Source organism: Schistocerca nitens, unplaced genomic scaffold, assembly GCF_023898315.1.
Source record: "Schistocerca nitens isolate TAMUIC-IGC-003100 unplaced genomic scaffold, iqSchNite1.1 HiC_scaffold_363, whole genome shotgun sequence".
NCBI classification, from domain to species: domain Eukaryota; kingdom Metazoa; phylum Arthropoda; class Insecta; order Orthoptera; family Acrididae; genus Schistocerca; species Schistocerca nitens.
In genome coordinates, this window is record NW_026045897.1 from 168200 (window position 1) to 181859 (window position 13660).

Here is a 13660-nt window from a genome sequence, read left to right on the forward strand (position 1 = left end):
GGCATGATCAGCTTTGTAACGAGCAAGCAATTGCGCACAGGTGGTCCTGCGTTGTTCCTTATGGTCTTCTGTTAGGTGGCTAGGAACTCAGCTGGCACACACCTTTGAGTACTGTAACTAGTGGACGAGTGTGTGAGCACTACCGGTAGAAAAAGAGATATTTGATTGTGATCAGTCAATCACCACGAATGAGACTGTCCACATGTTCCTGTACTGTAAGAGCCACAGCTGTGTGCGGCCAGCCAACACGTGGGAGATCGACTAGTTCTGTGCGATCTTGCTGCAATGATGACAGAAGCCTCGCCCAATGAGTCGCTGTGCTTCTGTTCGTTCTCAGATCTCCGTACACATTCTATAAAGACTATGGATGTTTTCAATATTCTGGTTTTCCTCCGAGACAAACTCAATGACAGCCCTCTGCTTGGTAAACACGTCCATTACAGACGCCATTTTGAGGGGTATCTATAGCTCCTCCGCCTACCGGAACTTCCGGAAACTATAGGGGCTGAAGCGGGAATATTCCACCATGTCTCTCAACAAATTCTGCATTTTTCAACTGAAACTAGTCGAGAAAATGTTTTGCATTACTTATTTCAGGCCACTCGTACCTCGCTAGGCTTCAGAATGAGCGTGAATTCTATCTGCAACTGTGTGCATCATGCTTTCAAGACGTCCTACTTGAATGTTTTCAGTCGAATCAGTTATAGCGCATATTCTGTGTAAATGTGTAAAAGCGAACTTTTGTGGATTAATAGTTTATTGGAAAGTGAGGATTTCGTTATCGATGTTTTGTATCGTGTGCCGCCCGTAGTGATGTAGGAAACCGTGAGGCAAATGGTGCAGCTCATTTGGCATTTGTAAGCGATCAATTAACTATACAAAATTAACAGATGGGGCGATAATTAGAAATACTTGGAACTTTGAGTAGAAGTAGTCTCTGAACCATGTCGAGTGCTGATCACGATAGGGAAATTTTAATGAATTACAAAAATATCACTCGTGCATGTGAACTTTTATTGAACGTACAGACTTGTAGTACCCGACTCCCCTCTCTTATAAATCGAAAATTAGAACGTCTTACTTCACTTTCAACGAGCTTTGTTGTAGAGTTACTGTACATTATGACCAAAGATTCACCATCACTTCCTAGCTGCCTGTACAAATAATTTTCATACACCTGTAAAAGACAGTGCTATCCAAAACTCCCACAAAATTAATAGCACTCTATTGTTAAGAACAGAAAGGACAACAAACCATCGGAATAAAATTATTTATAATATGTTGCCTCACATACTTCCCGCCATGCACCGTATGGTGGCCTGCGGAGTATCTATGCAGATGTAGAGGCAGATGCAGAGGAGCTGTGGCTATCGTAAAATGGGTGATATTAGCCACGTACCAAGATACGACTAGTGTTTGATTCCTGGGAACATAGCCAGTCCGCTGCAGAATGACATTAAAACATGTAATTGTCCATTTCGTTCAGGTAATTAAAGCCAATTTTTTCCCTTCCGCCACGAAATTTCATTTTGGTTAAAACAAATTAATGTACACATGATGGAGTAGTGTAACTGACACACTTGCAGACAGGGACAGTGTTTGATGTTGCAGCGCTCTTGTGTAATTTCTCTGTTGTTGGAACCTCCAGGTAGGTAGATGACATCCAGCCAGGAGCATCTGACCCCTGAAAGCAGGAATATTCGACGAACATTCCACCAAATCTGGCACCATTTTGTCGATGGTTAAGCTGGGATACCTGTGGCTGCTGAAAAGCTCATTGGTATAAAAAGATTTGGAACGGCAGAGGGATTCTTCCTCCATGTAACTTGCCATAAAGAAATAGTACTGCTTATCACACAGTGGGCATTCTGTTGCAGGCATGAATATTGGCAGAGACATGTCGACTGCCCTAGAGGCACTGAACAAGGCTTTACTCAAAGAATCTGTAACAGTTGATACAATTCTTTACATACTTCTGGCGAAAATATCGTTGTTAATACACTAGAGGACTGCGAAAAGCCCAAACCAATTTCAGAAATGTGTGTGGTCGTCGTTAGAAAGACTGCATTGAATTTGAGAGATTTTTTTTTCTTTATTGTAAATTCATTCCCCTGCCCCATATGGGCAGGGGAGGGCTGGCAGTGGCACAGTCCACTGCCATTCAGCCAAATGGCATTAACAGAAAACACAAGCGAAACTCTTACATAGAAAACGGGGGTAAAAAGGGGAACATAAAAACACAATAAATGGAGATGATGGGAGTTAAAATATGCACTAATATGGGGACATTGGGGGACAATTAAAAAGTCGTTATAAAGTTAACAGAACACAGCTGGCAGTTCGTTGCATACTTAAAATCACTGGAGTCAAACACAAGGTAAATGTCAGCCACAGTATAAAATTCACACAGAGTGAACACTTAAAAAACAAAACCACTAGAAACGATGAAACACTCAAAAGAACAAAAAACCACTGGTAGGGACCTGCCAAGGGACTGGAGGTCGGAGAGGAGGGAAAAAGAGGGGAGGGGGTATGGGGGACGGGAGTAAGAGGAAAAAGGGGGGACAGAGGGCGCACCAAAAGAGACAGGCAGGGTGGGGGACGAAGAGCGAAGACATTACAGGAAAGAGTGCAGAGACACTGAAGCGGAGCATGGGAGAGGGAGGGGGTGTAGGAGGGGCAAAGTAGCTCAGGACAGGGGAGGGGGAGGAAAGGGAGCCCGAAGCAGGAGGCAGGAGGAAGGTGGGGTTAGAGTTGGTAGGAGGGGTAGAAGTCAGGGCGAGGTTCATCATCTGGGAGGGGTAGGTGCTGGAAGTTGCGTTGGGAAAGGGGATGGAGAGAAGACAGGACGTAACAGTAAAGACATGGCAATGGGCTGGGGGTGGAAAGGAAGGGGGACAGCATGGGATGGGAGGGGGATCGAGTCGGTGGGCTATATACAGGCTGCAGATGGGTTCAAGGAAAAGGAGAAGGTTGGGGAATGGGGTGAAGTCATAGAGGATGCGCATGGTGATGGAAGGTGGATATGGAAGGCGAGGCGGAGTGCATGGCGCTCGAGAATTTGGAGGGCGTCATAGAACCTGGGAGGGGCGGAAATCCAAGCAAAGCTGGCAGATCAAGGATTAGTAGGTGTGAAGGATGGTGGAAGGATGCAGTCCCCATGTCTGGCTGGACAGGAGTTTCAGGAGGCAGAGTCTGTTGTAGGCTTTGTGTTGGACTGTAAGGAGATGGAGAGTCCAGGTGAGGTGGCGGTCGAGGATGAGGCCAAGGTATTTGAGGGTAGAAGTGAGGTGGATAGGACGGCCATAAATGGTTAAGTAGAAATCAAGGAGGTGGAAGGAGTGGGTGTTGCGGGCTATGATGATTGCCTGGGTCTTGGTGGGCTTGATACGAAGGAACCACCGGTTACACCAAGTGGTGAAGTGGTCAAGGTGGGTTTGGAGGGTACGCTGGCACTGTTGAACGGTAGGATTAAGGGCTAGCAAGGCGGTGTCATCACCAAATTGGAGGAGATGAACAGGTGGGGAGGTTTGGGCATATCAACAGTGAACAGGAGATAGAAGAAAGGGGAAAGGATGGAGCCTTGGGACACGCCAGCAGAGGGATGGAAGGTATAGGAGTTGGAATTGTGGATAGTGACATAGGAGGGACGACGGGAGAGGAAAGGAGCAACGAGACAGACAAAATTGATAGGGAGAGCATAGGTCTGGAGTTTGAAGAGGAGCTCGGGATGCCAGACATGGTTGTAGGCGTTCTGGAGGTCAAACATGATAGACAATGGGACTGCCTATCCAGTTTTTGTGTAACATGCTACCAGGGATTGGATGTGTTGTGTGTGTCCAGTTTGTTCCATCATCTTTCCGGCGTGCATTCAGGACACACAGGTATGCAGCAAAGGAGTCCCAGATTTCAAAATTAAATCTGTCGAAAACTGAGATCGATAGATGAGTGCAATAAAAGGTATATTTACTGTGAAAGATGTAAAAAATTTATGCAGAAGTTGCCCAGACGTTTCGAAATAGAAAATTGCTAACAGATGGTGCTGCATGCTGCGCAGCTCATACGGTATCAGCCTTCAGAATGGATCACATCCTCTGCAAACACTCTTTGCAATCACATCACAATCTTTTCGAAATGTCCGCCACCTGAAATACGGAGGTGGCACAAACAAACAATGAAATTTGCCATCACATTCTACAGTGTCTCAACGGAAATGGATTCAAATGTCACACAGATCGCCAATATAAACTCGTCCAGCGTGATGGAACAGTTGCAGTATATAGTGTCTTTCAATGTACACACCAAAAATAGTGACAAGTAGCCAAATCGGGGGAATATGGAGGCCAGTCCGTCCCTGCACCAGTAAATTTGCAAATAATTCAGCTCAATGACTCTGTTCCCAAACTATTCCTCAATAAAGATAAACACCTGTTTGGTGTGGTGTGGTTTCGCCTCTTATTGCGCGAACCACTCGGTGCCAGGTCGATACTCCAACACTAGCCGTGTAACGACAGAATTGCTCCACAATTGCAACGTAAGGTTCACTAGTGATCGTTTCTCTCATGAAAAAAAAAAACAGCCAGTAACGCCTCTGCTGCATACCGCAGCAGAAACTGTAACTGGCGGTGAATGCAATCGTTTCGCTTCACACGAAGCGGAATTTTCGGAACCCCAAAATCGTCAGTTGTGTTTATTCCACTCCATTCAGATGAACGTGTGCTTCATTTGAGAACAAGATGCAACCAACATCAAATTCTTCAGTATCAATCACTGTGAGAATCTGGTTCGAAAAGTCAGCTTCCCGTCTCACAGCTCGTACAGGTATGGCCTGGTGGCTTTGGGTATTGAATGGATACATGTGTACGTCTCTGTGTAAGCGTTTTCTGCGTGCTGGAAGGCTCTGCTGCCGTTCCCAGACGGATTTCCTAGGATTTTACTGTATAATTTGGAATTTGGCGAAGAACTTGTGAAAGGTTTCCGCATCAGGTCATTTTGGAAGATTACATCGTGTTGAAAATCTGCGCCTTGTTGTTATAGGGCTGTTTTCTAACCTGTGGTATTCGGGCATCAGAAAAGCATTTTGCTCAATGGAATACAAGATTTCAACTTCTTTGTTCGGTGCGGTAACCTCCTTTCGAGTTTCAACGGTGAACCTGATTTCTCTGAGCTGTGGCGCAGTATTTATAGGCGCTACTTATTGCGATTACAGTGCCATCTATTAACAGCTTTCCGAACTATTTCGAAACTTCTATGTGAAATTCTTACAGCTTTCAGAGTAAACATACATTTGTTGCACTGGCCTATCGATCTTAGTTATCGAGTAATTTATTTCTAAGATCAGAGACTTCTTCGCTGGACACCCTGTAATTATTTCTTCTGTCGATATTTCGGCTGATAACCGCTCAGCCATCTCCAAGGTCGGCCGGTAACTCAATTTAAGCCTCTTGACGTAAATATACTGTAGAGTAAACGTGCGTCAGAGGTAAGATAGTTGCCAGAAGAGCGTTAGTCATAACTATAGCTTATTGCGTCTAAGAATAAAACATAGCAAGGGCAGAGTCACCAAATCTACAGTGCTTACGAATAACGTGGTTAATTACAAAAATGGATTGAATGTGTTGCGATGCCAAGTAACGAAGATTCACATCAATAATCTCTCTGATAGCGCTGACGTGTAATGAATGGTTCTTATGACTTTTATGGACATTATACGTTTAGTAAGTCAAAACGTTGCTATATTCAGAGGCTTTTTATAATGATGTTATTTTTTCGCGCTATAAGTTTATTTCGACTACACGTCCATTATCAAGCTACTGTAAACATATGGAGTTTTTAGAGCATATATGTGTGTCTGTCTGCACTTAAAACAATTTTGTATATACGTGCCATGGTACTTACTTCCATAACACATCATTAACGCCGTAACTTCAAATGGTTCAAATGGCTCTGAGCACTATGGGACTCAACTGCTGTGGTCATCAGTCCCCTAGAACTTAGAACTACTTAAACCTAACTAACCTAAGGACATCACACACATCCATGCCCGAGGCAGGATTCGAACCTGCGACCGTAGCAGTCGCACGGTTCCGGACTGCGCGCCTAGAACCGCGAGACCACTGCGGCTAACGCCGTAACTGTCTGATACCTTGTACTGCTGCGTTTCGTGGGTATGGCGCATAGAAAATTGTAGACATGTAATGTTTTAGCAGTGGAATTCGTTAAGACCTATTAATATATTTTGTGAGTTTGACAGCTTAGAAAGACGGCTAATTCAATGATTTTATGTGGTTACATAACTGGCTCACTTATCTATGGAGTTGCATGTGGTAGTAGTAAATTCTTTGCTGGTGTTCGCTGGCGCTGTCTTTGCCTGTAAATTTATTTTATCCATTTTAACGACGTGTTGTAGGAATAAGCGCCAGGACGGATATACACAATATTGCTATTAATTACAAAGACACACAGATACAGGGTGCGGCGCTTAAATCCAGACAAATTTCAATTTGAATTTCCCGCCCTATCGTAGTTCCGCCGGAGTCCCAATTGGCGTTCTTGAAAGCCATAGGTATCTAGTAGACAATCAGAACCTCAGAATGACCGCGATATTATAGACAAATGCGGAGTACAACCGAAGAGCCGCGATTATAGATAGTCTTCGCGCTGGGCGATCGCCCTATGAAATAGTTGGATTCTTCGGGTACCCGAGATCAACTGTTTACGATACTGTGGCCAAGTATAATGCTTCGGAGAAGTCTGGGGAAGTTTCCGCTAACCCGACGAGGAAACCTCATTGCAGGAAACGCATGTTACGAACTGCGGCGGTCATCGAAAGGCCTCAGGCGCTGATTTCGGAGGAGCCGGGGCAATTGCTAAGGAAATTGGCGTCATTATTGAATGTTAGCGAGCGAACAATGCGTCGTGTGGCAGAGGAGGATCTCATACGAACCATTTTGTCCTTAACTGGCTCTCAGATAAAGTTGACATGTCCTGGGCAAAGGAGTTATGGCCCCAGAATAGCCCGGATTTGAATCCCCTCGACTATATGTTTGGAGCATAGTCGAAAGAGTTACCAGTAAGACGAGGCATGCTAATGTCGCATCTCTACGCACTGCTATCGAAGCAGCATTCGCAAATATGGAAGTGCAAAGAGTGCGTGCGATTGCTTCAGGACAAGATTGGAGGCGGTCATTGCGGCTGAAGGGGATTACATCGAGTAATGTTACTCTTGATGTTTGATGACGATGTGGGGCGCTCAAATGCGCACTCATCAGCTCCCGTACAGAGTCCCAATCTCGACACAGTCCAGTCTAGCCACTTGTACGAATGATGATGAAATGATGAGGGCAACACAACCGGCCGGGAATCGAACACGGGACCCCGTGATCCAGAGGCAACACCTCTAGCCACTAGACCACGAGCTAAGGACATATTACTCTTGAAACATACCACGACTTATATATAGAAAGATTTTCATTTTCATTTGTATTTTGCTTTAATAAATTTGCTATTAAAAAAGTTTCAATTGGCCGGATTTAAGCGCCGCAGCCTGTATATGCACTAACAGCTCTATATGTTTGTAGATAGCTTGACAATAGCAGTGGAACCGAAATATGCCGATAGCTCGAAATATACCGTTATAAAAGGTCTTATAGTGTAGCAGCGCTTCGGGTTACTAAACACACAATGTCCTGCCATGACATGTAGAGCGCTGCAGGTCCAGAAGAATTCAAAGTTCCCATGGCTCGTCGAGTTGGAAACCTTCGTCGGGGTTGAGCAGATTCTATGCTAATTGTATTTTCACAGCTTTCTTGACCGTGGAATTACAAAACGATGAGCCTGCAGTCATCATCTCGACTTTCCTTAATCCATGGAGTGGCCAATGGAAGTACAGTGTTTGGCTATTACAGATTTGTCGAGCTGTACACAGTGAATGTGCCCTAGTATGCGATGCAACGTTCTTGTTTAATTGTGTTACGTAGCTTTTGCCACACTGACAGTGAATTCCATAAATATCTCTGGGAAGACTTCAATTAACACAATCTATCCCTCTTTGCTTACAGAGCGTGATTTTTAAAAGCCATTGCGAGCGATGCATGACTGGTTCACGGTAGCAGGGCTGTTTTTTGTCTACTGAAGATGACGCCGCTATCTGTTTCATATTGCTGCGTGAATTGTTGCACGAGGATCTACTTTTCTGCGAGGATGACATTCATGTCAGCTGCATATTACCGGACGTATTTATGTCTTGCACCATAAAGAACTTCCAATGTCTATTCAGAGGGCGAAAGCACAATAAAATCTTTGTACCAACGTACGCCATTCCACTAGCCCACAGGTACAAGTTGTACCTCGAGATTCGTAAGACGTTAGACGATGGTGTAATAGAACTTGCCAGGTCGTCATTTAGTAGTCCATTCAGGGTAACTGAGAAAAAGGATGGTTCAGTTCTTTTGTCTTAGACTCACAGCATATAAGTACAATAATACATTCGGAAACAGATAGGTCTGAAGAACCTGAAGAACCTTTGCAAAATTTTCAGGGAGTCAGTATCTTCTCATCTATCGATCTACGATTCAGTTTCTTGGAGATAGAACTGTATCGAGAGTGCAGAAGTACACAGAATTCCTGGAGTTTGGTAGTAGTCGCAAATTTAGGCGCCTACGTTTTGGTTTGCATATATCGTCATCTACCTTTAGACGCAGATTAGACAATATATTGAGTGATACTCTCAAATGCATGTACGTAGACTACTAATAATGGAGGAGTCTTGGTAGCAACATAATCAATTTCTGCGAACTTTCGAAGTACACAGTGTCATAGGTAACATCGGAAAATCATGCTTTGGGGTCTCTGTAATAAAATTAAAATTTCTGGGACACATAAACACCTCGGATGGAATATCTTAGAATCCAGATAAGATGGAGACCAATGCAGAACTTGTGATGCTGACCGCAAAGACACAATTAAGAGGATTCCTTGGAATAATTAATCGTTATATAAGATTTATAAAAGTAGACATGCTGGCTACACCTCGACTCTGCCAACTTTCATGTAAGAAGGTTAGGGTGAAACGTCCCCTTAGAAAAATTAATGAATTACTGTGCTGGTAAACCCATTACGTTATTTGATTTTCAAACAGCTGAGCAAAACTGAACGTGCACAGACATTTCTCTCTTTACTTACTCAGATCATCAATAAACTGACACACAATATTTTTAGCGCAACGCAATCTGACTTTCAATAATCTCTACATAAGAATGGCCCTGACTAACAATAACCTATACCTTTCATGAATCACTTACCTCACAAAAATCTTCGTTACTCGAACTGCTGCAATACAGCGAGCGCCAATGCTGCCAACTAAATAAAAGATTCTAACTACTGAAGGCACTAACTACTGATAGGCACAATTAGCAAATGAAATTTTTTTACAGAGAACAAACAATGTCTTTACCTTAATAGTGTTCAAAAGTCATTATATATATATATATATATATATATATATATATATATATATATATATATATATATATATATCAGTTCATGACATCCAGTCTTACAAATTTACTCTCTCTAATGGACACACGTCCAGATCATCCACTCTCAACACTCCGCCATCTCACTCCCCACATCCACCACTGCTGGCGGCTCACCTCCAACTGCGCAATGCTATGCGCTGTTCACATCCAACTGCCCAACACTACAATAGCGAATATTCCAACAATGCCAACCAGCCACAGATTGCACACAGCACAGCCAGTGATTTTCTTACAGAGCGCTACGTGACGTTACCAACATCAAAACCTAAACAGCCCACTTACATAGCCCCCATGCTCCCCACAAAAAATTTTACAAATAGTTTTGGGCAGTGGCCAATACAGAGTTGAAGAAATTTTTCATAATTACAATAACAAAGAAATCAAATGCACACACTTATTGATAGAATATTGGTCAAAAGCTAAAATTTTCTCACAGTCCATGAAGACAGTCCTGATCATTCATCACAGTAAAATTGCAATGGTTTTTTTTTCTCAAAGTCTGAGCAGTAAAAGAAAATGCACACAGAAGTAGTGGATTTCCATGCAGTCTTGAAGAAGTAGTGTTGTCCTTCCAACAGAAAGACAGTGCTGACTCTTGACATGCAGACAGGTAATGGGCCACAACAAAGCAAACCCACAGCAGAGTCAGTCGAAGTTTTGAAGAATATTGGTAGGTAGGTCATCACAGAGCAGACCACTGTAGTCCTGTTAGAGATTACGGTATTGGTGGGCCACCAGAGGTGCAGACCCACTGCATTCCTTGTAGAAATAATGGTATTGGTGGGCCATCAACGATGCAGACCCACTGTAGTCCTTGTAAAGACGGCCAGCAGCCATCTGTTGCGACTGTGGAGGTGCACAATCACCATCGAAGAGTCTTGCGGACAATATAGCAAGTCCATAAACCACCACTTGTGCACTCACAAAGTTTTTGGAATTGTCCTTAGAACCAGCAATGATGTTAACCAGTCCCTTGCTGAATAATTAACACACGTGCGAACACTAACAGTCCCAACTTCTCACATATTGTGCATATACTATGATCAACAGAAATGAGTGCAGTGAAATGAATGCTTACCTAATTTGATGAACTGGTGTCAATTACAACTATATAACATGAGAATACAATTACAAAGGTACAGAAAACATCATTAAAGAACAACAATACAGGTAACATTTATAGTAATACGGGCTTTACAAAAGAATCAAAAGAAACATATACATCAGTGTTACAGGAATTATGACATAAGTAAATAAATAAAATAATGAGAATAGTTTTTGAAACATTAATTTCACACATGAGCATTAAAACAGAACAGAATAAACAATGTCTAAACATCTTTACATAGGAAATTAACATATATAAGAAAAATTCTACAACATAACTCTTATCAGATAAACACATAAAGACAGGAAGAACGCAAATACACAAGGGTACACAAACACATAGTGGAATAACACAAAAGGAAAGGACAGGGTTTGTTTTCAGTGTAACATTTGGTGCTGCAGTCGAACCCAAAACTTTATTCCATAGATCTTTCCTCTTATTTCAACATTTGTTCCCACAAAAAAATCCTATCCAAGCATACTTTCTGTATTTTATTCATATCCTCTTTCAAAATAGTTATTTGTCATTGTGCAATACTCATTTTGGCCCAAATCTTTTTCATATAACTTCTCAGTGCATTCTTTCCCTATTCTCCATAGTTAGTTTCTGATATAATATCCCTCCTCTTAAGCTAACTTAAATCTACTGAGCTCAGATACATAAACTAAGGGACGAGGCAATGCAGCAATACAAAACAATTAACACAAACAGCAATGACAAAAAATGCAAATTGGCAAATCAAGCAGCAGTATATCTAAATTAGCAAAGCATATGCAATGTTGCAACTAATATGAGCCAATGTGCAGCAACAAGAAAAATAAATCATTTGTAAAACTGGCTTAATACAATGTAAAATTTAGTAGAACTATGCCTGGCAAACAGCAGCAGCAAATGCAATAACTTATATCCAAACATGACAAACCCACAAGCAGAAAAAATAGTACACTAAAGACAACGATGCAGATAAGGGAAATGTCCATTCACATCTTAGTGTCTGTCATAAAAGTGGTGCACCACAACAACTTATTCTACCAAAAAAATTTTCAAGTAGTTGAAAAGAAAATTATGTATGCAGTTACTATTATTAGTCCCTTCTTATTGTTCTTTCCTTTCCAAGTTCTCCTTTCTTGAAGAACGTGGATCATAAAATTATTATTTAATAGATCTGTTGACAGAAAGTGTTCACATTAGCAAATGCATTTAATTTTATTTTATAAAACCGATGCTGCAACACAGCTAGAAACCATATATCAAATGAAATAAGCAACTATGTAAAGCAAAGCATAAAAACATCATTCAATAGCCATGTGGCATTTCATAAGTCAGTAGAAATTCTCTCAACTCTCGTAGAAAGACACTTGTCATAATCAGGTGTGCAGATGTAAGAATATTTCCCATCAATTGATAAGCATTTCAGTAAGTAGCACAAAGTACATGCTCCACAGTATAATCATATGTTTCCAAGTAATAACGTGTCATATTTGCGATGCTTTCTACAAACGAATCTCAATAGCGAGGTTAATGGCCTCTTTTTTCTCCACCTAATGGCTTTTTCTCCAGGCGGCTGGCGCAGCTTGGCGCCCACAATGCATTATGTCAAGGTCACTTAGCTTTCTTACCGAAATATTTACGACAGCACTTTGCACTACAGTGACAGTCTCATTTAAAAAAATTTCACAGCTCGAAAAATTACAGTAGAAATGCGTAGAAACGAAATCTCATGAATATCAGTGTTGTGATACATTCACACATGGACACACAAGTCATAACTCTTAAAGTACGATTTTGGTTTCCAACATACTTTTTCACAAACCAGAGTCCCTAACTTCTTTCATTATTCATATACATATAACACATAATCACATTCCTCATATATGGTAGCATCATCTTATTGATCATCAACATACCTCAACACCATAATACACATCGTCATCGTAATAATAACATCATAAAACCTCAACCAAATTTCAGAAACATCGTAGCTTTCTGCAATAATTTGAAAACTTTCAATAATGTCATCTACCTCCAACGTACTTCAAAAATCATGATCCCTTACCAAATAGGACATTCAAAGTTCTCCTAGTATTACAATGGTTCTGAAAAAATATGAACAGTTCACAAAGTACAGACAAAATACAATTTCGTAAGTGTGAAGTTATCCAACTGTGTAATTGCGTAAACATCTGTCACTGATGCAGTAAAAAAATGTTTGTTTCTCTGTTAAATAATCAGATAGCTGTGTAATTCTATGTGGGAGAAATATGGTACCGATGAGTAAAGTTGTATAAGCAAATACCATATTAGCTAGGACTCCTAGCGCTCGCTACACGTTTAGCACACAAAGTAGGTGTGCACCCCCTGAGGATTAATGTAATTATACCCTCAGGTGTTACAGATTACAACAATGGAATGAAATATATCACGGAAAATCTTTGTATCTTTGTAATTCAAAATCTTTAAAAATAAATGTTTTAAGTACACAATTAATCACTCAAATACATGTACTGTAGTGCTAAACTGTGCGTCTTGTAAGATAATTCTGTCGAAGTGTCGTAGTTATCGTCCTCTGTAAGCAAAGTTCTGCAGAAGTCAATGTACTTACCTCGTAATAAACAAAAGTGAAATGCTATGCGTCTAGATATCGTAGTTATTACGTACATTATCGTGATCAAGGAAGTGCTACACTGTAAAGTATTGTTGTGCTTGTTGTGTCTAGACAAGACAGCCTAGACACAATGAGAGGAAGCTGAAAGGCACGCGCTTAAACTCACGCAGGCTGGCGTGAGGTCTGAAACAGGATACGTAATGAATGCTATAAAGAAAAGTACGTAGCTTCTGGAATACTTAACTTTAATCCACATTTGTAGAACATCGCTCTTGATGATACATTAATAGAATCTCAATATCAATTGAATACGGCGCCTTGCTAGTCGTAGCAAATGTAGCTGAAGGCTATGCTAACTATCGTCTCGGCAAATGAGAGCGTATTTGTCAGTAATCCATCTCAGGCAAA